The 27879-nt window shown below is 36.8% G+C and overlaps 1 protein-coding gene and 1 pseudogene across 2 annotated transcripts in view; both read right to left on the reverse strand.

The window, feature by feature from the left end:
- EDA (ectodysplasin A) overlaps positions 1-27879 on the reverse strand; it is a 414154-nt gene that overhangs the window by 297950 nt on the left and 88325 nt on the right. The window lies entirely within an intron of this gene.
- Positions 13387-15441, reverse strand: LOC118546165 (SWI/SNF-related matrix-associated actin-dependent regulator of chromatin subfamily E member 1 pseudogene; annotated as a pseudogene).

The raw sequence follows: 27879 nt of genomic DNA on the forward strand, positions 1-27879 counted from the left end.
ACAAGAGGCAGCCTGGGAAGGGGGTGGGCTGTAATCTGTATTCATTTATCTACAATAAATCATCTAAAAAGTCCAGTTTTCAGCAACAGCAAAAAAATACAAGATGTGCAAAGAAACAGGAAAGTATGACTCATGGTGGGGGGGAAGTAAGCAATAGAAACAGTCTTTAAGAGGGCTCAGATATTGGACTTAGCAAATAAAATTTTCAAAGCAGATAGTATGAATATGTTTAAAAACTAAATGAAACCATTGTTAAAGAAATAAAGGAAGCTATCATAACAATGCCATATCATGGGGGATGGGCTAGGTGATGGGTATCAAAGAGGGCACTTGTTGTGATGAGCACTGGTGATGAACCACTGAATTCCATCCCAGAAAACAATATTGTACTGTATGTTCACTAACTAAAATTTAAATTGAAAAAAAAAAAACACAAAAAAATGGCACATCAAATACAGAATCTAAATAAATAGAATTTTTAAAACCCAAATGGAAATTCTTGAGTTTAAAATTATAATAATAGAAGTGAAAAATTCACTAGAGGAGTTATATATAGATTTTACCAGCAGAAGAAAGAATCAGTGAACTTGAAGAAAGACTGGTAAATTGTGCAATCTAAAGAACAGAGAAAATGAACCAAAATGAACAGAACATCAGAGCAATGCAGGACTCCATTAAATAAGCCAATATATATGTAAGAGAGTAATAGAATGAGTTAGAAAAAGGCAGAAAAATATTAGAAATAATAATAGCTGAAAACCTCCCCAAATTTGGTGAAAAACATTAACCTACACATACAAAAAGTTCAATAAACTCTAAGTAAAATAAAGGTAAAGAGATCCACACCCACACAAATAATTGCAAGAATGTTGAAACACAGAAAGTTAAAATCCTCAAAGCAGCATGAGATAAACAACTCACCACACACAAGGGAAGCCAATAAGTTTAGCAGCTGAAGTACTATCAAAGACAACGGTGGCTGAAAAGCAGTAGGATGATATTTTTTAAATATTGAAAGAAAATAAAAAAATGTTAATCAAGAATCTTCTATCCAGAAAAACCATCTTTCAAAAATGAAGGTAAAATAAAGACATTCCCAGAAAAACAAAGACTGAGAGAATTTGTTGCTAGCAAAATCTGCCTGACAAGAAATGCTAAAAGAAGTTATTCAGGCTGAAATAAAGTGACCCTGATGATAATTTGATCCCACAATAAAAAACACAGAGTACTGGTAAAGGTAATTCTACAATTATAAAAGATACTCAAATGTATATTTTTCTCATTTTAATTAATTTATTTGTATGAAAATATATGTATCTTATGAAATTGTTGGGCATATAACATATAGAAATATAGTAAGTTTGGCAATAGCAGCACCAGGGAGGTGGGTGAGAACAAGCTGTACTGAAGTAAGGTAATGAAACCTGATGGTAACTTGAATCTATAGAAAAAACTGAAGCAAATCAGAACAGTAATAGAAAGATTAATATGATAACCTCTATAAAGATACACTTCCTTGCCGTTATTCTCTCAGCTTCTTTAAAAATATAAATTATAAGATAATAAATATAACATGTTGGGTTTGTAACATATAGATGTATAACAAATAATAATAGCACAAAAAGGGGAGGCAGTATAGAGTTATACATGGGTAAGATGTCCACCTCTCACACAAATTAAGTTGGTAAAAATATGAACTAGATTATGATAAACTAAGATGTAATGGTAAGCTCCAGAGCAACAAGCAGGAAAGTAACTAAAAATATACTGGAAAAAATCATAAAATTAAAATAATATGCTAGAAAATATTATTTTAATCAAAAGAAAGCATCAAAACAAAAAGAGGGGAAAAAAGACACAAAACATAGAAAACCAAAAGTGACAGATATAAATTCAACTACATCAATAAGAACATTAAATATGATTTAAACAATCCAATCAAAAATCAGAGACTGTCATACTATATTAAAAAATAAGATTCAGGGGCGCCTGGGTGGCTCAGTCGTTAAGCGTCTGCCTTCGGCTCAGGACATGGTCCCAGGTTCCTGGGATTGAACCCCGCATCGGGCTCCCTGTTCAGCGGGAAGCCTGCTTCTCCCTCTCCCACTCCCCCTACTTGTGTTCCCTCTCTCGCTGTGTCTCTCTGTGTCAAATAAATAAATAAAATCTTAAAAAAAAAATAAGATTCAATTATATGCTGTCTATTGGACATACATTATGTTTTAATTTTATTTAAAAAATTTTTTTAATTTAAATTCAATTTAATGAACATACACTGCGTTATTAGTTTCAGAGATAGAATTTAGTCATTGATCAGTTGCATAAAACACCCAGTGCTCATTACTTCTAGTGCCCTCCTTAATACCCATTACCTAATTACCCCATTCCCCTACCCACCTCCCCTCTAGCAACCCTCAGTTTGTTTCCTAGTCTTTTATGGTTTGCCTCCCTCTCTGTTTTCATCTTACCTTATTTTTCCTTCCCTTCCCCTATGTTCATCTGTTTTGTTTCTTAAATTCCACACGAGTGAAATCATATGCGAGTTGTCTTCCTCTGACTGACTCATTTCACTTAGCATAATACCATCTAGTTCCAGCCATGTTGTTGCAAATGGCAAGATTTCATTCTTTTTGATGGCTGAGTAACATTCCATTGTGTATCTATACTATATCTTTATCCATTCATCTGTCGATGGACATCTGGGCTCTTTCCATAGTTTGGCTATTGTGGACATTGCTTCTATAAACATTGGGGTGCATGTGCCCCTTTGAATCACTATGTTTGTATTCTTTCGATAAATACCTAGTAGTGCAATTGCTGGGTCATAGGGTGGCTCTAGTTTTAACTTTTTGAGGAATCTCCATACTATTTTCCAGAATGGCTGTACCAGTTTGCATTCCCACCAACAGTGTAAGAGGGTTCCCCTTTCTCCGCATCCTCACAAACATCTGTTGTTTCCTGAGTTGTTAATTTTAGCCATTCTGACTGGTGTGAGGTGGTATCTCATTGTCGTTTTGATTTGTATTTCCCTGATGACAAGTGATAGTGAGCATTTTTTCATGTGTCTGTTGGCCATTTGTACGTCTTCTTTGGAGAAATGTTTGTTCATGTCTTCTGCCCATTTCTTGACTGGATTTTTTGGATTTTTGGGGGTTGAGTTTGACATATACTTTTTTTTTTTTTTTTTTTTTATTTCAGAGAGAGAGAATGAGAGACAGCATGAGAGGGAGGAAGGTCAGAGGGAGAAGCAGACTCCCTGCTGAGCAGGGAGCCCGATGCGGGACTCGATCCCGGGACTCCAGGACCATGACCTGAGCCGAAGGCAGTCGCTTAACCAACTGAGCCACCCAGGCGCCCTGACATATACTTTAGATTCAAGATATAAATTGGTTGAAAGTAGAAGAATGGGAAAAGATATATCATGTAAACAGCAAGTACAAGAAAGTTGGAGTGGCTATGATATCAAATAAAATAGATTTAAGAACAAAAAATTCACTAAAGATAAACAGGGATATTATATAATGATAAAAAGGTCAACCCATCACAAAAACATAGCAATCATAAACCATGTATATACCTAAAAACAGAGCTCCAAAATACATGAAGCAAAATCTGACAGAACTGAAGGGGGAAACAGGCGATTCAACAATAATAGTCAATGCCTTCAATATCCCACTTTCAGCAAGGACTAAAACAACTAGGTAGAAGATCGACAAAGATATAGAAGACTTGAACAAAACTATAAACCAAATAGACATAATAGACATGAATAGAACACTCCATCCCAAAATAGAATATAAACTCTTGTCAAATGTACATAGAACATCTCCAGGTTAGATCACATGGTAGGCCATAAAACCAGTATCAGTAAATTTAAAGACATAAATCATGCAAATAATCTCTGAATACAGTGGAATGAAATTAGAAATCAGTAACAGAACTAAATTTGGGAAATTCACAAATATGTGGAAATTAAAGAACATACTATTAAATGATCCATAGGTCAATGGAGAAATCACAGTGGAAATCAGAAAATATTGAGATGTATAAAAATGAAGACATGACATATCAAATTTATGGAATGTAGCTAAAATAATACTTAAGAAATTTATAGGTGGGTCTATATTAAAAAAAGATCTCAAATCAATAACCTGGCTTAAGACACTGGAAAAAGAAGAGCAAACCAAACTCAAAGCAAGCAGAAGAAAGGAAATAATAAAGATTAGAATGGAGATTACTCAAATATGAATAGAAAAATAATAGGGAAAATCAATAAAACCAAAAGTTGATTATTTGAAAAGATTTAAAAAATTGAGAAACTTTTAGCTAGACTGACAAATCAAAACAGAAAGAATAATCAAATTAGTAGAATCAGGAAAGAAATAGGGGACATCACTACTGACTTTACAGAAATAAAAAATAGAATGTCTAAAGATTAAAAATATGATATCTATAATGAAAAGAATACTGACTGGGATTAACAATAGATTAGATACTGAAGAAAAAGATCAGTAAACTTGAAGACTAAGCAATAGAAATTATCCCAAATGAAGCACCAAGAGCAAAATGACTAAAAATTTTAAAAATGAATAGATAATTGGAGACTCCTAATAAGATACAAGAAAAAAATAATAATAGCCAAAATTTGTCAATTTATTAAAAATGATAAGCCTGAAAATTCAAGGTCAACAAATCTCAAGCAAGATAAACACAAAGAGAACCACACAAAGGTGTCCATAGTCTGATTACATTAAACTAGTCATAAAGAGAAAAATGCTAAAAGCATTCAAATTAAAGGCATATTATATAGAGGAACAAAGGTAAGAATGATCACAGACATCTCATCAGAAACTACGCTATTTAGAAGGCAGTGGAGTGACATCTCTAAAGTGATGAAAGAGCAATCTGTCAACCTGGAATTTTGTACCCAGTGAAGTTGTCTTTCAAAATTGAGCACCAAATAAAGACTTTTTCAGGCAAACAAAAGCTGAGAGATTTAATCAGCAGCAGATGTACACTATAAAAAAATATAAATGAAGCTCTTCAGGTAGAAGAAAAATTATTCCAGAAGCAAACTTTGATTTATAGAAAGGAATACAGGGTGCCATAAATGCTAAATATAGACTTTTTGTCATTTAAAAAATCTCCTTAAAAGATAAATGACTGTTTAAAGTAAAAATAATAAGAAAGCATTGTGGGGTTTATAGTATGTGCAAAAGTAAAACGTATATATGGCAACAATAGTACAAAGGATAGAAAAGATAAAATAGAGGTATATGGTTCTTACACTGTGTGTCAAATAGTGTAATATTACTTTAAGGGAGGTTGTAATAAGGGCATCCTACTGTAACCACTAAAAACAAAGGTGTATAGCTAACAAGCCAATAGTGGAGATAAAGTGAAATCATTAAAAAAATTCAGTTACTCCAAATGAAGGCAAGAATAGAGAGGGGGAAAAAACCTGAAGAGCAAATAGAACAAATAGAATCCATATACCAAAATGGTAGATTCAAACCCAAATATAACCATAATTACATTAAATGAAAATCATCTAAACATACAAATTGAAAGCCATATATTGTCAGATTGGATTTAAAAAAAAAGCACAAGCAAACTATTTATTGTCCATAAGAAACCTACTTAAAATATAAATATACATGACTTTGGGGCACCTGGGTGGCTCAGTTGTTAAGCGTCTGCCTTCGCCTCAGGTCATGATCCCAGGGTCCTGGGATTGAGCCCCGTATCGGGCTCCCTGCTCCGTGGGAAGCCTGCTTCTCCCTCTCCCACTCCCCCTGCTTGTGTTCCCTCTCTCGCTGTGTCTCTCTCTGTCAAATAAATAAAATCTTTTAAAAAAAAATAAAATAAAATAAAAAACATGATGGGCTCATAGTATAATGTAAATGACATAACAGAGTCAGTAAGATTTAAGAGAGGTCAACAGAAATTATCAAGTAAGAGTAACAGAGGAAAAATATTGAAAAAAATATTAACAAATGCTCAGGTACTTGTGAAAGAACATCAAAAATTCTAACATTCTTGTCATTGGTATCCCAGGAGAAAGAAATGGGCATATAAAATATATTTGAAGAAATAATGATTAAAAACTCAAATTTGGCAAAAGCCATGCCTATAAGATTCAAGAGGTTCAGGTAACTTCAAACATAATAAACTCAAAACCATGCCTAGGTACATCATAACTGAAGTGCTGAAAACCAAAGATCTTTTAATATTGAAATCAGGTTTGTTAAATTAAACATTGTATATAAGAGAACAAAGATTCAAAGAACTATGGATTTCCCAAACAAAACAGAAAAACCATGGGGGCCAGAAAAACAGTAGAAAAGCAAATTTAAAGTGCTAAACAAATAGAACTATAAACCAAGACTTCTATATATAGTGAAATAATCTTCAGAAATAAAGGTGAAATAAAGACATTTTCAGATGAAGGAAAACTATGAGAATTCACTGCCAGCTGATCTTCTCTAAAGGAAATTCTTCTAGGGAAAATGAGATCGCAGGAGAATGATACAAGAGTGACAGAAATAGCATATATCTGGTAAATACTAAAAATTATACTTAAGTTCTGTAAAATCTGTATGACTCTTAGAAGCAAAACTCATGATGTGGTATGTGGAATTTTCAATGTATGTAGGTGTAATACACGTAATCAATGATATAAATGGAGTAGGGTAAACAGATCCATACAATTGTAAGGTGTCTGTATTTTGCTTGATGTATTACAATATTAACTCAAAGTAGAAATGCAGGGTACCTGGGTGGCTCAGCTGGTTAAATGTCTGCTTCAGCTCAGGTCATGATCCTAGGATCCCTAGGGTGCTGGGATCGAGTCCCGCATCAGGCTTCTTGCTCAGTTGGGAGCCAACTTCTCCCTCGGCCTGCTGCCTGCTTCTCCCTCTGCCTGCCACTCCCTCTCCTTGTGCTCTGACAAATAAATAAATTTTTTTTTTAAAAAGTAGACAATGCAATATTATGTGACTTGTCATCCACAGAGCAAGTACCAACACACAAATATGAGATATAGCAAAACAGCAATAGATAAATAAAAATGGACTATGAAAACACTAATATTCCAAAAGAAAGCAAGAATGGAAAACAAAAGAAGAATAAGAAGACAATCAGAAAACAAATAATAAAGTGGTAGTATATAATCCAGCCATACCAATAATTACACTGAATGTAAATTGTCAAAATATACCTAAGACAGAGATTGTCACACTGGTTTAAAAGAACCCTACATGTTGTCTACAAGAAACCCACTTTAAATATAAAGACATATAATTCAAATAAAGCTGAAGTAGCTATATTAAAAAAGGACAAAGTAGACTTCAGAACAAGGAATATTACCAGGGATAAATAGGGACATTACACAGGGATAAAAGGATCAATTCACAAAAAAGTCATAATAATCCTGAATATGCATGCTGTTACCAACAGAGTTTCAGGGTACATGAAGCAAAAAGTGATAAAACTGAAAAGGAGAAATAGGAAAATCGATAACTATAGTTGGGGAATTTAACACTTTTTTCTTGGCAATCAATAAAACAAGTAGACAGAAAATCGGTACGGATATTGAACAGCACAACTCTATTAACCAACTCTACCTAATTGACATTTATAGAACACTCCACTCAGCAAGAGCAAAATACATAGTCTTTACAAGTGCACAAGGAATATTCACCAAGTTAGACCATATTCTGGTTCATAAAACAAACCTCAAAAAGGTTTTTAAATTGTGGTTAAAAAAAAAAAAAAAACCCACATAGGAATGGGACCTAGAACGCTTCACAGTCAGCTGATCATGCTGTGCTGGAAATCGCAGGTCAGTACGGATGAAGTTCTATAGTGAGGGGTATGCAGTCAAAATGAAGGTGACAGGAGATCACATTTGAAGAAAGGGTGACCACTCAGACTTGATTTCCTTTAAATTAAAATACTTTTTTTTTCTCATGTTCATATAAATGTGTATCAAAGACATGAACAAGCATTCTCCTTACAGTTGAGGATTTTTCATTTTTAATGCTGTCTTTTTGCTTAGTAGTAAATATTTGCTTCCCTAAATGGCTCCCAAATTGTGGGGAAGTCTCTACACATTTTTTCTTAAGTTTTTATTTAAATTCCAGCTAGTTAACATAAAGCATAATATTAGTTTCAGGTGTACAACAGAGTGACTCAACACTTACATACAACACCCAGTGCTCATCAAGACAAGTGCCTCCTTAATATCCATCACCTATTTAACCAATTCCCCTTCACCTCCCCTCTGTAACCATCAGGTTTTTTTCTCTGTAGTTAAGAGTATGTTTCTTGGTTTGGCTCTTTTTTTCCCTATGATCATTTGTTTTGTTTCTTAAATTCCACAGATGAATGAAATTATATGGTATTTGTCTTTCTCTAACTGACTTATTTCACTTAGCATAATACTCTCTAGTTCCATCAATGTCATTGTAAATGACAAGATTTCATTCTTTTCTGTGGCTGAGTAAATAGTCCATTGCATATATATAACACACATTCTTTATCCATAACTCTATGTCCATCAGTTTGACAATTTAGACAAAATGGACCAATTCCTAAAACACAAAAACAAACAAAACCCCCAGAAACTATTAAAGCTCAATAAATAAGAAATATATTACCCAAATAGTCACACATCTATTAAAAATTTTTTCACCTGGGTGGCTCAGTCATGAGCATCTGTTTTTGGCTCAGGTCATGATCCCAGGATCCTGGGATTGAGCCCACATCAGGCTCCCTACAGGGAGCCTGCTCCAACCCCACTCGGGCGCTCTCTCCCTATCTCTCTCTCATTCAAATAAATAAAGTCTTAAAAAAAATTTTGTTGTTGTTGTTTAAAACCTTTTAACAAGAAAAACTCTAAGCCCAGATGGCTTCATTGGTGAATTCTAACAAACATTTTTTTTAAAGATTTTATTTCTTTATTTGACAGAGAGAGACACAGCGAGAGAGGGATCAGAAGCAGGGGGAGTGGGAGAGGGAGAAGCAGGCTTCCCACCAAGCAGGGAGCCCGATGTGGGGCTCGATCCCAGGACCCTGGGATCATGACCTGAGCTGAAGGCAGATGCTTAATGACTGAGCCACCCAGGTGGCCCAAATTCTAACAAACATTTAAAGAAGAAATCATACCAATCTCACACAAATATCCAGGAAATAAAAGAAAAGGGAAAATGACCCAACTTATTTTATATGAGGCTAGTATTATCTTGATACCAAAGCCAAACAAAACATTACAAGAAAGTAAACTATAGACCAATATCACCTATGAACATAGATGCAAAAACTTCAATATTCAAAAATTAATCAATGTAATTCACCATATAAACAGAATAAAGAAGGAAAAGCAGATGCTCCTCCATAGGTACAAAAAAAAAAAAGCATTGATAAATTTCAGCACCTATTCTTGATAAAAACTTAAGCAAACTAGTGTTAAAAGGAGACAGCAGGCCCCAGTGGAGTCACTTATGCTAAACCCCACCAAGACTTAATACCTAACCTAATTGCAGCTTCAGCTTCTCCCAGATATATGACCTTTGACCATCCAACCTGGAATTTCCTGGTCAGCACTAAGAGGTAGTCCACTGATTGGATTCTCCTTAGGGAGAGTGACCTTGTCTGAGACAATGCATTCTTTGCCAATAGTTTCTTTTCTTTTATTCCGTCTCTGCCTTTAAAAAACTTTCCTTTTCTGCAACTTGATGGAGCTCCTTTATATTTGCTAGATGTGATGCTGTCCAATCAATGAATTGTTGAATGGAACCAATTTGATCTTTAAATTTACTCAGCTGAATTTTTGTTATTTACCAATAAGAAAAAAATTTCTTCAATCTGATAAAGAGCATCTACTAAAAATCTAGAGCTAACAAGATAAATTTTTAAAAGATTTATTTATTTGTTTGAGCACGAAAGAGAGAGAATGAATGGGAGGGGCAGAGCGAGAGGGAGAGAGAATCTCAAGCAGATTCTGTGCTGAGTGTGGAGCCTGATGCAGGGCTTGATCTCACAACCCTGAGATCACAACCTGTGCTGAAACCAAGAGTTGGATGCCTAGCCTGCACCACCCAGGTGCCCCGAGAGCTAACAAGATACTTAATGGTGAGAGATTTAATAAATCCCTCCTAAGATCAAGAAAAAAACAAGGATGTACATTCTTATCACTCCTATTCAACAACTACAGCAGTGCTTAGGGGAAATTTATGGCATTAAATGCTTACATTAGAAAACACAAAAGGTCTCAATTGAATAGTCTAAGCATCCAACTTAATAAAACTAGACAAAAAATAGCAAATGAAGTTCAAAGTAAGCAAAATGAAATAATCAGAAATCAATAAAATTTTTAAAATTTTAGTTGACACACAATATTACGTTACTTTCAAGTGTGTACAACATAGTGATTTCACAAGTCTATACATCATGCTATGCTCACCGAAAGGATAGCTACCATCTGTCACTCTACAACACTATTACAATGCCATTGACTATTTTCCCTATGCTCTACCTTTTATCCCCATGACTTATTCATTCCATAACTTGAAGCCTGTATCTCCCACTCCCCTTCAACCATTTTCCCCTGTTCTGGTCTCCTCTCCTCTGGCAACCGTCAACTTGTTTTCTGTATTTATGGGTCTATTTCTGCTTTTTGTTTCTTTGTTTCTTTGTTTTATTTTTTACATTCCACATATAAGTGAAATCATATAGCATTTGTCTTTCTCTGTCTGACTTATTTCACTTAGCACAATATCCTCTAGGTCCATTCACGTTGTTGCAAATGGCAAGATCTCATTCATTTTTATGGTTGAATATTCCATTGTATACATATATCACATCTTCTTTTTTTTCCACTTATTATTATATTTGGACCTTTAAGAAACATATACCATCAGAGGTGCCGGGGTGGCTCAGTTGGTTGAGCATCCAACTCTTGGTTTCAACTCAGGTTATGATCTCATGGGCTGTGGGATCGAGCCCCGTGTCAATCTCAGTGGTTGGTGGGGGATCTGCTTGAGATTCTCTCCCTCTGCCCCTCTCCCCACTCACATGCTCTCTTTCTCTCTAAAATAAAAATAAATAAATCTTTTTTTAAAGAAAGAAACATATACCATCAGATATACCACTATTCTAGTGGAAAAATCTATTCTAGTTTTGGGGAAGCATACGTGTCACAAACTATTTTGCTTCTAGTCTCCAAGACTTTACTAAGATTTTATCAAAAAGTGGGCTCTGTGGGTTGCCTGTGTGGCTCAGTCGGTTAAGTGTCTGCCTTCGGCTCAGGTCATGATCCCAGGGTCCTGGGATTGAGCCCCACATCGTGCTCCCTGCTCTGCCGGGGGGCCTGCTTCTCCCTCTCCCTCTGCCTGCCACTCCCCCTGGTTGTTCTCTCTCTCCCTCTGTCAAATAAATAAATAAAATCTTTTAAAAAAAGTAGGCTCTGATCTATGGTATCCTGAGCCTTGAGGTTTTGAATGTTTTGATTACTGTAGAACAATTTCAAGGGGATGAACTTAATTCCCAGCTGTTTTCCTTCTGGAATGGGCTAATTGTTTTGAAGTTACACAGTCCACTGCAAGAATATTCAATTTTTTAAGCTTTGTGATCTATTTAGTCTTTAGAAAACATGGTAAAAAAGTAATTTTCTGTGCAATAAGGATGAACTTATCAGAACATACCAAATATTAATTATAACAAAAAGCAGTATACATAACGTCTATGTCCAATGTTCACTTTAATGCCTACTTCATAGGCTAGTAACTATTCTTAACTATAGAGACTATTTCTGGATCAATACAACCCAAGCATAGCTGCAGTCAACTCCTTAACACAACTCTTGGTATCTGACGTTGATTAAAAAATAAAAAAGGGTAAGTGAACAAATACATACTCATATATGATGTTTTCAAGAAGCTACTCTTTGTGGAAGTATATAAGAAAAGGGACTTTCCGTAAGCTATTGATGGGAACTGGGAGGTTTATGGCTATGGCTTTGGAAACACCCCAGGGAGTAGTAGGAAGGCATCTGTAAGAGTAGATTACACAGCATCAAAGGATAACTATCTAAAAGAGGTGGGCATTTTCTCAATTAACTTAAATTCTGAGACTTTCAGTGGTTGAGGAATAGAAATAAGACCCAAAGAAAAGAACCATCTTCACAATGGCTTAAAAGGTGACTATGCCATTCGGCTTATGATGCTAAACGTTCCAAAAGCCTTTGGTGGTGTGATATGGACAAGAAAAGTATTAATAAACCAACCACATAACACCATTAAAACTCAAAAACACTTATTTTTTTTGAAGTGTTATTTAAATTCCATTAGTTAACATATGGCATAACACTAGTTTCAGGTGTACAGTACAGTGTTTCAATACTCATATACAACACTCAGTGCACATCACAACAAGTGCAGTACTTAATCCCCATCACCTATTTAACCCATCACCCCCACCCCTCTCCCCTCTTGTAACCATCAGTTTTCTTCTCTATAGTTAAGAGTCTGTCTCTTGGTTTTCCTCTCTTTTATTCCCCCTATGTTCATTTGTTTTATTCTTAAATTCCACATGAGTGAAATCAGGGTATTTGTCATTCTCTGACTTATTTTGCTTAGCATAATACACTCTAGCTCCATCCATGTCATTGCAAATGGCAAGATCTCTTTCTTTTTATGGCTGAGTAATATTCCATTGTATATGTATGTGTGTGTATATATGTGTATGTGTGTGCGTGTGTATAAAACTGCTAGAACTGATAAACAAATTCAGTAAAGCAGCAGGATACAAAATCAACATACAGAAATCTGTTGCATTTCAATACACCAGTAATGAAGCAGCAAAAAGAGAAATCAAGGAATTAATGCCATTTACAATTGCACCAAAAACCATAAATACCTAGAACTAAACCTAACCAAAGAGGTGAAAGACCTATACTCTGAAAACTATAGAACACTGATGAAAGAAATTGAAGATGACACAAAGAAATGGAAAAACATTCTGTGCTTATTGACTAGAACAAATATTGTTAAAATGTCTGTATTACCAAAAGCAATCTACACATCTAATGCAATTCCTATCAAAATACCAACAGCATTTTTCACAGAGCTAGAACAAACAATCATAAAATTTGTATGGAATTTTTTTCATTTAAAAATTATTTTTTTTAAATATTTTATTTATTTATTTGACAGAGAGACACAGCGAGAGAGGGAACACAAGCAGGGGGAGCAGGAGAGGGAGAAGCAGACTCCCTGCTGAGCAGGGAGCCCAATGTGGGGCTCGATCCCAGGACCCTGGGATCATGACCTGAGCTGAAGGCAGACGCTTAATGACTGAGCCACCCAGGTGCCCCTCATTTAAAAATTATTGAGAACACATAAAACGAGGCAACATTTCTTTTGTCTTGTCTTCCACTGTGGGGTCTGTTGGTGGTTCCTCCATTGTTGCACTGTTGCTCTCTGAGCCAGTGTTACTATCACTGGTCCTTTCCTCAGCCATACTGTCCACCCCCCTCCTGCCTGCTCTACTTGTCCTCAGGAGTAGACGTGCCTTCTTCACCATTCTGTTGGCTTTCTGTCGCTGCCTCAAAGTTTGTCTCCTCTGTCTCTAATGGGATGCTCTAGTTGTCTTTCTTCTCCTTGGCCTTACTAGCAGGCTTGCTTTTCCTCAAGAACCATGCAGCTCTGACTGCATTCAGGTTGCTGTGCTGCCTATTTCTCCCTTTCCTCCTGTCTTTTGCGAACTTGCTCCTCTGCCGGGGCAATTTCGGTGGCAATTTTTTTTTTCCATATCCACTTCTACTTTCAAACCACATAAACTTTTAAGTTCATTGTTAAACGAATCCGTGCTTTTCACTAATTTCCTCTTCTTTTCCTGGTGTTGTTCCTCTATTTGAAGAAGTTCTGCTTATAGTTTATACTGATGAACCATTAAGGACTGGACCCGTCCTTTGAGGACCTGCGTTCTAGCTGTTATGACAACTGACTGAACATCTGGCACCACACTCTCACTAAGGATTTCAATGATGAGGTGGTGGTTTCTCTGGAAACGGGTGGTGACAAGTCTGTCTCTGGAGACTTTCTTCCTCTAGAGCAGCTTCTGCATGACTTTTTGCATTTATCTAAGCAAGGTATGTAGGGGAATTATGATAGGCCTTCATAGATTAATTGTACACTATCTTTTCTGCTTCATGTTTATTTAAATATTCTTGTTTTTCTTCATCAGTGAGATCTTGACACATGCTATCAATAATCTTGCCAATCTCCCAGAAGTTTAGGTCAGGATTGGAAGCTCTTACTTAGTCCCAGACCTTTCTGCTGTACCTCATGTAGGGCATTAATGGCTTATCTGGTGGCTTTGGGTGTTTTTGAGTCATAATAACAGAGGATGCCATGACCTGGCTGTTGGTGCCTGGGTTACCTCCCAACCTGTAGTTGTAAGCAAGACGACTGTATGGATTGTATCCCACAGACCCCGGTGTGCTGAGCATTTGTGTTGCAGGAGCTGGATTGGGAGGTGGGGCATGCATAAGATGGTCTTTTTGACATTTTGGAAGATTAAGTTCTCAGTTCCTTAAGAATGAATCTGAGACACCTTGGGCAGAAAAAGTGTCCACAGCTCTGGCCTTATTTCCCCAACATCTTTATCCATTCATCTATCCAAGGACACTTGAGTTGTTTCATATCCTATTATAAATAATGCTGCAATAAATAGAGGGGTGTATACACCTTTTTGAATTAGTATTTTCATTTTCTTTGGGCAAATACCTAGTAATGGAATTACTGGATTATATGGTAATTTTATTTTTAATTTTTTGAAGAAACTCCATACTGGTTTTCACAGTAGCTGCACCAATTTGCATTTCTACCATCAATGCACGAGGGTTCCTTTTTCTCCACATCCTTGCCAAAACTTGTTATTTCTTGTCTTTTTGATACTAGCCATTTTGACAGGTGATATCTTGTGATTTTGATTTGCATTTCCCTGATGATTAGTGATGCTGAACATCTTTTCTTGTGTCTGTTTGCCAGCTCCATGACTTCTTTAGAAAAATATCTATTCAGGTCCTCTGCCCATTTTTAATCAGATTATTTGGGTTTTGTTTTTTTTTTTTTTTTTTTGGTGTTGAGTTATATAAGTTCTTCATATACTTTGGATATTAATGCCTTACCATTTGCAGATACCTTTTTCCATCAATAGGTTTCCTTCTCACTTTATTGATGGCTTCCTTTGCTGTGCAAAACCTTTTTATTTTGATGTTGTCCCAATAGTTTATTTTTGCTTTGGTTTCCCCTGCTTGAGAATACATGTCTAGAAAAATGTTGCTAGGGCTGATGTCAAAGAAGTTTTTGCCTCTGTTTTCTTCTAGAAGTTTTACAGTTTCAGGTCTCATATTTAGGTCCTTAATCATTTTAAATTTCATTTTTTTGAATGTAGCTGTCCAGTTTTCCCAGCACCATTTATTGAAGAGACTGTCTTTTTCCCATTGGTTATTCTTGCCTCCTTTGTTGTATAGTAATCGACCATATAAGCATGGGTTTATTTCTGAGCTCTCAATTCTGTTCCATTGAGAAATCAGTGATTTAAAAAAAATATATATATATATATATTTTTTTTTTAGAGAGAGAACAAGTGGGAAGGGCAGAGGGAGAGGGAGAATCTCAAGCAGACTCTGCACTGAGCACAGAGCAGACTCGATAACATGACCCTGAGATCACAACCTGAGCCGAAACCAAGAGTCGGATGCTTAATGGCCTGTGCCACCCAGGTGCCCCAGTGATTTTTTTTAATTCAGAAAAGTTGATGAAATAAAAAGTTAGCTCTTTGAAAGGATGAATATAATTGATAAACCTCTGGCTATACAAACCAAGGGAAAAAAAAGGAAGAAACAAATTGCCAATATGAAAAATGAAAGTGGGACTAACACAACAACCCTGCAGACATTAAAAAGACAGAAAGGGGAAACACGAACAACTCTATGCCCATAAATTTGACACGGAGTTGGATTAGACCAATTCTCTGATTCAAAATAACAAAAGCCATTCAAGAAGAAATAGGTAACTTGAACAGTTCTATATCTACTAAATTTAATTTGTAGTTATAAACCTTCCAACAAAACAGCAGGTTGGCATGGTTTTACTGGAAAATTCTATTAAATATTTAAAGAAGAATTAAAGTATAATAATCACAACCAATTTAAATGAACAATTTGATGAAGTTTGACATATATGACTATCTTCCCAGAGTAAAAGCAGAAAACTTATATATGGGAATTAATACATGTTCAGTAGCACTACCTTACATAAAGCAATAAAGTGGGTATGTTAAGTGTCATAAATATTTTTCATTATGGTCCACTGATCAAAAGTCACAAAACGTAGACCATTCCTTTTACTAAAGCACTCGCAACACTGGGCAATTTCCCTTTCCAACATTACACACACACATTTTGAGCATCTATCAAGTACACAGGACTTAACTAACGTTCTTGCCTCCAAATAACTAACAGTATGGTTACGAAAGTAAAACTTGGTAGTGTCAAATGAGGCCCGGGAGAGGTATGGTTTAAGGGTTTGAAGACTGGATAGGATTTAAAAAGCAAGAAGATAATGCTAACTACATCCATTCACATCTTAACAGACATTTCATAGTAGTAAGACAATATGCTTGCTATCCCCCAAACCTCAAGAGCTCATTCTTACAGTCTTTTCTTGGTAAATGACACTGCCTCTGTCTGGAAACGCCTTTCATCCTCTTTTTCACCAAGTCATATCCCTTCAAGCTTTGAAAATGTTCAAGACTCTTCTCCTTCAGGGTTGATTCACTAATTAATTCATTTGCTCATTGAGAAATATTTATCAAGCACCTAATACATCTAGGTACTGTGGATACAGCAGCAAACAACAAAATCCCCTCTCAAAGAACTATGTCATTTTAAGGGGAGAACATGCAATAAACAAATAAATGAAAAAAAATGTAAAGTAGTGGATAAATGATATAAAGAAAAATAAAGCAAGAAAGGACATTAAACAAGGATAGTGTGCAGGAGATTTTTGTGTGCTGTAAAAGGTGGTCTGGAAGGATATTTGTGACTTGAGAAAAGACCCAAAAGAAGCGAGGAAGAAAACCATATGGTGCCTATCTGTGGAGGTGGAGAAAGATATTCCACACAGAGGGATCAGAAAGTACAGAGACTCCAAGGCATACTTGGCATGTTTGGTACTAAGAGTAAGGGGTGGTGTGGTAGAAAATGTGGTCAAAAAGTAGCACCTTATGTAAGCCATATTGAGGACTGTTTACATAAGAAGCCAGGGGGAGCAGAAGAGCAACATGATTTGATATGTTTTAAAAGGACCCTATGGTTGTTGTGTAGGGATTAGAATAAAATAGGATGCAAGGATGGAAGCAGAAATATCAGTTATGAGGGTACTGAAATAATGTAGTTCAGAGATAACAGTGGTTTATATCAGGATGGTAGTACTACTGGAGAGGATGAGGAGCAGCGTGGATATATTTAAAATTCAGAGCAGATAGATTGCTAAGGGATTGGCTGTGGGGTGTGAGAGGAAAAAGGAGACCTAGGGTATAAATGCTGGAGGAATGTCCTTTTGTAGGCAAGAGATGATGGAATCTAGTGCATAAGTGTATGGGTTGACTTTAGATAAAAGCATGTACAGTTTATAGTAACAGGAGAGAAGATAGAGAAAATAGGCACAGATGCAAGTAGGTGAGTAGGTGTGGGAGGAGGAACTTTTGGAGGTTCACAACTGATTGTTTTATTTTTTTCTCAGTGAAAGGAGAAATGTGGAACTGAGAGTAAAGAGGAAAGATGTGATGAAGATTTAATGAGAGAAAAGAGGCCAGGAAATAGTCATCCAAGGAGATATCCTGACCAAACTGACCCAGATCCAGTTACTCACTTTACCAAATCCTAGCACCTCCACATCAATTTCCACCCAGCAGGCTTCATTTTTACTTGGTAGATGTTCAACTGTGCTCTCTATTTGCTCTGATTCCTTCAATAAATCCTCACCCAATGGGGGTACTCTATGGTTTACTAGAAAGAGAATAATAATTAGGGGCAAACTATCTACTCCATTGTGAGGAGAAACCTCACAACTCTTAAATCTGGGCTCTTCTCTCCATCTCCACTGTCACTTCCCTAGTTCAGGCCTTCATCATTTCTCACTTGGGCTTTTGCAGCACCAGCCTCCTAACTTATCTCTTGACCTTTCCCCTCACCTCTCTCCAATCCATCGTCCACACCACTGCTGATATATAAATTTATTCAACTCCCCTGCTTAAACCCTTCATTATTATCCCTCTCCTTTTTCTCTTTAATGACTTGCAAAATTTTCCAGCTGAATCTATCACTCCATCTCCTTCTCTTGCCTCACATCCTACACCCTAGCCATGCCAAATTACATTTGATCCTTGAATACATCAAATCCTTCAATTCCCCTGTGCCCCTGTACATCCTGTTTCCTCTACCTGAAATGCGCATCTGCCCTTTCTCAACAAGGTATTTTTACTAATCATTAGAGACGTAACTCAAAGGTCAACTTCTCAGTGGCACCACACGCAGAGGTGACCTCTTTTCTGTGCTTACATGCCTCCCCCATAGCACTCATCTCACTATATCAAAAGTATTTATGTATCTAACTTCCCCACTAGATATATTATTCATCTTTTATCACAAGCACTTAGCACAGTGCCTGGCACATAGTACATCAACAAATGTTTATTGAATGAGTTGATTGTAGAATTGAGATTAGAAACAGCAATAAAACAAAAATATAAGTTGACAGATGAAATACAAATAAAAATTCTTTAACATACCCAAACAAGATATATTTCTATAAAGTGTCTTAGGAATAGGAAAAAAAAAGAGAAAATCTCAGCAATCTTAAAGAAGCAGATTTAACTTTTGACAAAGATGACAAAACGAGACCTGACAGAATAATGCATAGCACAGCAAATACTCCTCTTTTTTCACCAAGTATGCCCAACAACAGATGGAATAAGTTTTTATTCTGAAGTGTTTTGAAGGCAGATATTGACTCTAGAAAACAAGTTATCTATAAACTTCTGCTCAGAATAGTAGGAATTTCCCAAGGTTTTATGTATTATGCACAATAAAGAACAAATGTTGTCATATGTGTGGCCCTGCAGTTTACAAAGCACTTTCACATGTATTGCCTCATTTAATTCTCACAACAATCCTGTCAGGTAGGTTTTATTGTCCTCCTTTTACAGATGAAGAAACTGTGGTTCAGAGAATCCCTAATCCAACATCACATAGTAAGAGTTAGAGGTAGAGCTAGGATTCTAACCCACATCTGTCTGTCTGTAAATCTATTATTCACTATACAGGCTGAGTTGATATTTTCATGGCTTCCCAACAAGTACACCAAAGTGAAGCCAATGAATTGTTGATGTGTTTTTTGTACTTTCTTTTTTCCCTCTTGATTCTTCTTAGTATTTTCTACTGACGTAGAAAACCTCAGAATATGACCTTATTTGGAGATAGAATCTTTACAGAAGTAATTACATTAAAGTGAGGTCACTAGGGTGGGCCCTAATCCAATATGACTGGTATTTTTATAAAAAGGAATAAATTTGGACAAAGATACACATAGAAGGGAGACAGTATGAAGAGACATAGGAAAAAGATGACCATCTACAAGCCATGAGAGACACCTGGAATAGATCCTTCACTGATGGTCCCCAGAAGGAGTCAACCTTGCCAATACCTTGATTTCTGACTTCTAGCATCCAAAAACTAGGAGACAATAAACTTCTGTTGTTTAAGCCACCCAGTCTGTAGTACTTTGTTATGGCAGTCCTAGCAAACTCATACTGGTAAGCCTAGTAATTTTTGATTGAATGCCAGACATTGCATATTAAACGTTGGAGGAGCTCTGAATGATATTATCTTCCTTCAGAGATTTACTTTTGTTCCTGCCAGGTGATGAAGGACAGATCACCTTAATCTTGCCTGAGATTGAGCTGATTCAAAGCTGTGTTTTACTCTTTGTGAGGAATGGCATTTTTATAGTTTATCCTTTCTCCTGAAGTTTAGCCCTTTGGGGATCCCAAATGAAAACCTGAAGTAATTACCAGTGTCCCTCCTCTTTGGCAGGCTCTAAACTCCAATTTCTGACTCTCCAGCATTGTGAAACTTGCTGAAAGCTCTGCTTAGCTACTCAGATTTGTATCTGCCACTTTCTGCTTAATTTCTCAATTTCTTTGCCCTGTACCACTTAGAAATCAGCAAATGACACAAGGGAAAGGTAGTGTAAAATATTGGACTAAATTTCTTGCAATTTCTTTCTCTAGCATCTTAGACCCTCAAGTCCTGATTATCAGATAGCCCTGAACTCCAATTTTTGTCTCTACAGCTCTGTGAGATGCTAAAACCTCTGCTCAGGCTTTTTGTCTCTTAATTACTACTTTCAGATTGCCTTTTCAGTCCCTCTACCTATACCACTTATATTGGCAAATGCCTTGAAAGGAAACATCACTCAGAATGTTGTGCTCACCTCAATATATCTCTCCTCTCTGGGATTTAGACCTCTAGTTGCTTTGGTAGCTTTCTGATGTTTTCAAACAAGTATTTTATAATTTTATCCAACTTTTCTAGTTCTTTCTGAGGGATATGTGGTCTGACACAATTTAGTCCCTCAAAGCCAGAAGCACAAGTCCCCATATCCATGGTTTCTAATTCCATTGATATGCCTGTCCTTGGTTCATCCATTCATTCATTCCAACATGTATTAAGCACATGGTAGGTGTCAATAACTCTGCAAGACTCTGGGAAAACAAAAAGTCCTATCTTTAAGAAACTCACAGTAAAATCAGTGGCGGTGAGACTACAAACATAAATAGTGAAAATACAATGCTGAAGTATTTAAAACTAGAGGTGTATAGAAGATGCTATAAAGAAGAAGTGAAAGTATCTTCTTCTGGTGCAGGAATCAAAAAGTTATCACTGAAGAGAAGATATTTGAGGTAGGTCAAGAATATGCCAGGTGAATAAGGAGTGGGAACGAGAGAACAAAGGCACTTCAAGAGGATATAACATTATATGAGTAAAGGTATGGCAATAAGCATGGGAAATTACAGTGAGTTTGGTACTATTGGAACCAGATGAGTGATAGGGTGTGGTAGAACATAAAGGAGGAAATACAGACAGAGTTATGATTGTGGAGGGCTCTGTCTCTGCCCTAAAAGTTATTATTTAGATAGTTTATGGATAATGACATTCCCAGAGGTAGAAATCTACCACATGTTCAGTCAGATTCATGGAGAATTCAACAACAGAAATTTAAGACTTCTCCAGTCAATGGCTTATAAATTTAAAGGCAGTGTTATCATGCTTAAGCAATGTAGTAGGATTACTAAGCAATAAAGTCAAGTCTTTGAGTCACCTGACTAGTTTATAAGGAAAAAAAATCTAAAACACTGTAGTAAATATTATGTGGCCAAGAACTGAAATGAATCGAGTTTTATTTCCTAAGCATATAAGCTCAGTTACATATTTGAAAGTTCAACAAGCAACAACAAGAGTTCTAATTTTTCGGAGGCTATTTGTCAACATTTGCCCTTAATGACATTGCCATCAAACAGCAATCTATTAAATGCCTACTTACTTGTGAGGCTGAATACCCAGTAAGTCTGCTAAGAGTTTTCCCTTGGATTTAAAAATCTAAGATGCCAGACAACACAGATAACTATCCCACAAAGATACAAAGACAGCAGTATAAAAACACTGAACATCTAAATAAACTGACAAGAAGTGTTTACATGATCTATGCCTCAGGGCGCTGTCACTTCTGTGACACTCAGGTCAACAGAGTTTAATGAAGAAGATGTGATTTCTAGCTTTCGCAGCGCAACAGCAGAGAAAGGGTTTGGCAAACGAAGGAGAGGGTATTTTTCCAGAACATGGTATAATGTGGAAACAGTCTAAGCAAGAGGATCTTGCACAAAGAAGAAGCCGGATTATGTTTCTCTAAGAAAAGCAAAGTCATGGATTGGGCTAAGGGAAGAGATGAGGAAAGAGAAGTGGGCCATGAAAGCACAGAGAGGGCTCATCCTCATTTCAGGCCCAAGGGCTCAATCTATATTTTTGCTGGCAAGTTACAATTCTGTAACTTAACATAAAGCATACCCAACCACTACTAATCAATCCTTTACACCCCACCCAAAAGGCCTCAACAACACTCTACAAACATTTAAAGAAATCACATCTAGCAATTAATTCACTAGTGAAACATCATTGAGAAAGCATAGTACCTAGCCACTGCATACCACCATTTCATGATAGCAAGAAGGAAAATACTAGATCTTGTGCCATTTCAATTAGATTTCTGATATCAGAATCTAAATACCCAAGTCAGAATTTGGCCATAATATCAGTGCTGGCCCTCAAAAACAATCTAAAACATTCAAAGGTTAGAGTTAGCAAGACCATAGTTCCAAACATCTCCAAAAGACTAACAACAATTTGGATTCCTATTCTTGCCAGGGGAGGAAGAGGGGAGCTAAAAATATAGGTGGAAGAAAGCAGGAAAGGTTGAATCCCTGAAGAAAACTCACATCCTTAAGATTACATAATACTGCTCCGAAGTAACTGAACTGCAGCAGAAAAATTTCAAACACATTCCAACATGCCTCTAATTAAGATAGTTTTGGGAGGTTCCAGAATTATAGCTATCAAACGTGAAACCTAAAGAATTTACCAAGATTAAAAAGATTACAAACTTTAACTCAGGAAAAATCACACTGGAAAAAACAGGTTAGTTGGAATATACTCAGAATAATGTTAATTTGTTGACCTTTATACAATTGCTATATCATTTCAGATACAATTGTTAGTGATAAACACCTGGATTACAATAGGGTAGACCCTGTACAAAATATAAAATTAGATATGATTCTTGCTCAGAGAGTTCAAATTAAGTGTCTGATAAACTTTGTATTTCACCAGAGAAGTATGCAAATATACTATAACCATAAACTTATTTTAAAATACAGCAAGAAATACAGGTAGGACATATGATAATGTGAAATGTCTAACAAGCAAGAATTTTTGTAGCATGTAGAAGCAAGCTGAGTACTCACATGAGGTATGTATTTTGAAATGTTTATGGATGGTTAACCAGAAAGGCTAATTTAACACCTACACATCAATTGCATGGAGACAGAGCTGTGAAATATTTGCATTTACTACTCAGTAAGAGGACCATCACAACACTGGCATAAGAATGCCAGTTGTAATTAAATTAGATGAAATTTCACAATTTAAAAGATATGCAATCTCATTGCCTGAGAACTTTAATTTACATAGGCTGACTGGAAGGCTCTCAAAAATGAAACCCTGACTATAAAACTGCAAAGAAGGAGAAAAACAGTAAGTATCAAATGAGATAGCTGTCAAAAGTTTTTTTTATAATCTTGGATTTTAAAAATGTATAACAATAGCAATAACATTTATTGAGTATTTACTGTGTCAGGAACTGTGCTACATGTTAATGTGTATTATCTCATTTAATCCTCAGAACAATCCTATAAAGTTGTTCCTATTAGTAGTAGTATTACTTTGTAGATGAGGATATGAAAGCTCAGAAGTTAAATAACCAATCTCAAATCACACATCTAGAAAAAAATAGAGGTGAGATTCAAACACAAATCTCAAGTTGGCAAAACACTAAAAAAGCTAAAGTTGAGAATACCCTGAGTCTTAGAAAGAGATATATTCTGAGCATATGAAAATGGGATTTCAAATTGCCATCAGAAATAAAAAGAAATCTAATGTTAGGTGACACAGAGAAAGAAAAAAAAGACAAAATTCCTACTTATCTCCATGTATCCTCTGTTAAGAAACTTGGAAGACCAAGAAAGGGTACAACAAATATTAGTAGAAAAAAAAAAATGAAAACAGAGACACAAGAAGAGATTAAGAAGCAGTTGTCTTAGAATTTACATTCCAGGATACCGGAAAGACCTTGGGCTAAGATTTTCAAACTGCTGTCTAGACAGAATTGTGCATAATGAGAGAGGGACAGAATTCTGGAGAGAAGCAAATGTAGTCTTGATTTAAAAAAAAAAAAAGTCATGTTTGCAAGCTGGTGAATCTAATCTCAATTCTAAGCAAGTTGAATGGAACACATTATTACAGAGAAAGACTTCTGGTATGAGTAGAATGGTATTTTTCCCTATTTCTGCTAGCTAAACAAGTATAAAACCTGGAAATGGTACAAAAGACAACCAAAGGAGAACTCTGAAGGGTGGTAAGAAGAAACCGAATGGTTTGGGGACACCAGAACTAGAGAACAGTACACCAGGATGTCTTGCATACCTTCACCCAAAAGAGAAAGACCCAAAGTTCCATATCCTCCACCCTAGCAAGAGATCAGTCCAGGTAGACTCATTCCTTCCCAGAATCAAACAGGAGTATGCCTGAAAACATCACCACTATACAGAATCAGTTGGGAGCTAAAGGGGTTCTGGACCCAATTCCAACATGTGGGAAGGGAGGTTGTTTTTATACCAACAATTCTCTAACACCAGGAGGGTGTCTAAGAATTCAACTTAATTCTGATACTATCTACCCAGAGATAGCATTAGATCCCACAGGTTAAGGGTTCGGTCTCACAAGACTGACCCTTCCTTCACTTCAGATGCCAATCGCAAGTTCAGGTTGTCACTTGTGCTTCTGACCAACTGGCTATAGGCCAGAGGTTCTAGTGATCCTCTCCTTGGGTTTGATTAATTTGCTAGAGCAGTTCACAGAACTCAGAGAAGTATTTTACTTACTAGATTACTGTTTTATTATAAAAGGATAAAACCCAGGAATAGCCAGATGGAACAGATGCATAGGGCAAGGTATGGGGAAAGGGTGAAGAGCTTCCATGTCCTCTCTGAGCATGCTATTCTCCCCACATCTCTACGTGTTCACCATCCTAAAAGCTCTATGAACCCTTTCCTTTTGGGTTTTTTTTTTTTTTTTAGTTTTTCTATTTTTGTTTATTTGAGAGAGACAGAGAAAGAGGGAGAGAGCATGAGATGGGGGGAGGGACAGAGGGAGAGGGAGAAGCAGACTCCCCACTGAGCAGGGAGCCCAATGCAGGGCTGATCGCAGGACCCTAGGGTAATGGCCTGAGCTGAAGGCAGATGCTAAACCTACTGAGCCACCCAGGCACCCCTCCTTTTGGGTTTTACGGAAGCTTCTTTACAAAGGCATGATTGATTAAATCACCGTCCATAGGTAACTGACTCAACCCCTCCAGCCTTTCTCCCCTCCCTAGAAATCAAGGGGTGGGATTGAAAGTTCCAACCCTCTAATCATGGTTGTTTCCCCTGGCAACCAGCTCCAACCAGCTTTCCGAAAGTTACCTCATTAACTTAAACCCAGTTGTGGTGGAAAGGGCCTTGTTATAAATAACAAGATACCCATTTCACCTTTATGGCTGTGAAGAAACTTCAGGAACTGAAGACAAGAAACTATTATGACAAAAGATGCTCCCAATGATTGCTTTTGTCACTCAGGAAATTCCAAGGGTTTGGGGAGCTGTGAGCCAGGAACCATATATGAGAAATATATTTTATTCATCTGGGTGACCAAATATGTATTTCTTACAAATCACAATATTACAGGATCCTCACCAGAAATAAGTAGCCAGAAGAGGTACTCTCTGCACCAAGCCTGAGACTCTCCTTACCTATGCAGAAATACTGAGGCTGGCAGGCAGAGCATACAAGAAAGACCCAGCTATAGCAGGCAGCCTGGTCTGGGAAGCCTCTTTGTCCCTACAGGCCCAAAACTGTGTACGCCTACCAAAAGACACTGGGAGGGAAGACAAAACCAGACATAGGACTCAGGTCACAAGAAACATCCCAGTTCCAGGAAGCTTCTGTGTCTCACAGACCTAATACTCCCCTCCCCTTCCCAGAGACATTGGACCAGTGTGAGGGTAGGGGACATTGGTAGAGGAACCCACTGTGCCCATTCTTCACTCAGAGACATCCAGTGATAGGCCTGGGGAAACCCCTTCTTTCCCATCAGGCATCACCAGCAGGGACCAGTAGAGAGCCCAGCAGCACCAGATAAACCAAACAAACCAAAATCATACCACAAAGTCTATGAAAATCAAACTACCACTGGAATCCACAAAAGTAGGCCAAGACTCTCATGCTAAACCTAAACAATGTGGCTGTCTGCTGAAATAAAAGAATTAAATAGGACCCAGAGTCTCCTGATATGATACACATTTATGTATAATACAGTAAAAAAATCACTCATCCTACCAAGAAACAAGAAAATAACAACTTGAAGGAGAAAAGACAATCAATTGAGGCCTACACTGGGCTGAATCAGATGTTGGAATTATTTGACAAGATTTTAAAGCAGCCATCAAAAAATGCTTTAAAAATCATATACAAATTTTATTGAAACAAATGAAAAAATAGAAAACCTCAACATAGAAACAGAAATTATAAGAAAAGAACCAAATGGAAACTACAGGGCTGAAAAATATAATGAGAGGGAAAAAAAGACTGCTGGAGGGCTCAATAGAATAATGGAGATGATAAGGGATAGAATCAGTGAACTTGATGGCAGAACAGAATTTACCCAATCTGAACAACAAAGAAAACACAGACTGGAAAAACATGAACAGGGCCTCAGATACCTGTGGAAAATAACAAAAGATCTAAAATTTGTATCATTGAAGTCCCAGAAAGACAGGTGAAAGGATGTGGGGCTGAAAGAATAAGTGAAGAAATAATGGTAGAGCTACCCTATGACCCAGCAATTGCACTCCTGGGTATTTACCCCAAAGACACAGATGTAGTGAAAAGGGCCATATGCACCCCAATGTTCATAGCAGCAATGTCCGCAATAGCCAAACTATGGAAAGAGCCGAGATGCCCTTCAACAGATGGATGGATAAAGAAGATGTGGTCCATCTATACAATGGAATATTACTCAGCCATCAGAGAGGATAAATACCCAACTTTTACATCAACATGGATGGGACTGGAGGAGATTATGCTAAGTGAAATAAGTCAAGCAGAGAAAGTCAATTATCATATGGTTTCACTTTTTTGTGAAACATAAGGAATAGATGGAGGACATTCGGAGAAGGAAGGGAAAAGTGAAGGGAGGAAAATTGGAGGAAGACATGAACCACGAGAGACTATGGACTCTGAGAAACAAACAGGGTTTTAGAGGGGAGGGGAGTGGGGGGATGGGTTAGCCCGGTGATGGGTATTAAGGAGGGCACATATTGCATGGAGCACTGGGTGTTACATGAAAACAATGGATTGTGGATCACTACATCAAAAACTAATGATGTATTGTAAGGTGACTAACATAACATAATAAAATTAAGAAAAAAGAAACTTCCAAAATTTGGTAAAATACACACATCCAGGAAACTAAGTGAACTCTAAATAGGATAAACTCAAGAAAAAAAAAATCCATGCCAGGACACATTGTAATTAAAACTTTGATAACTAAAGGCAGGAAAAAAATCTTGAAAGCAGAAAGAAAGAAATGACACAGTACCTATAGGGAAACATCAATCCAAAGACCAAGGGTTTCTATTCTGAAACCACAGAAGCCAGGAGAAAGTGTCACAATACTTTTCAAGTTCTGAAAGAAAACAACTGTCATCCATGAATTCTATATCTGATGAAACTATCATTCAGGAGTGAAAGGGAAATAAACACATTTCCGGATGAAGAAAAACTAAAAGAATTTATTGCTAGCAGACCTACCCTAAAAGACTGGCCAAAAGAAGTTCTTCTTTCGTTCCAAAAGAAGTTCTTTCCTTTGCAAAGAAAATGATA

The sequence above is a fragment of the Halichoerus grypus genome, chromosome X (genome assembly GCF_964656455.1).
Source record: "Halichoerus grypus chromosome X, mHalGry1.hap1.1, whole genome shotgun sequence".
Lineage (NCBI taxonomy): Eukaryota > Metazoa > Chordata > Mammalia > Carnivora > Phocidae > Halichoerus > Halichoerus grypus.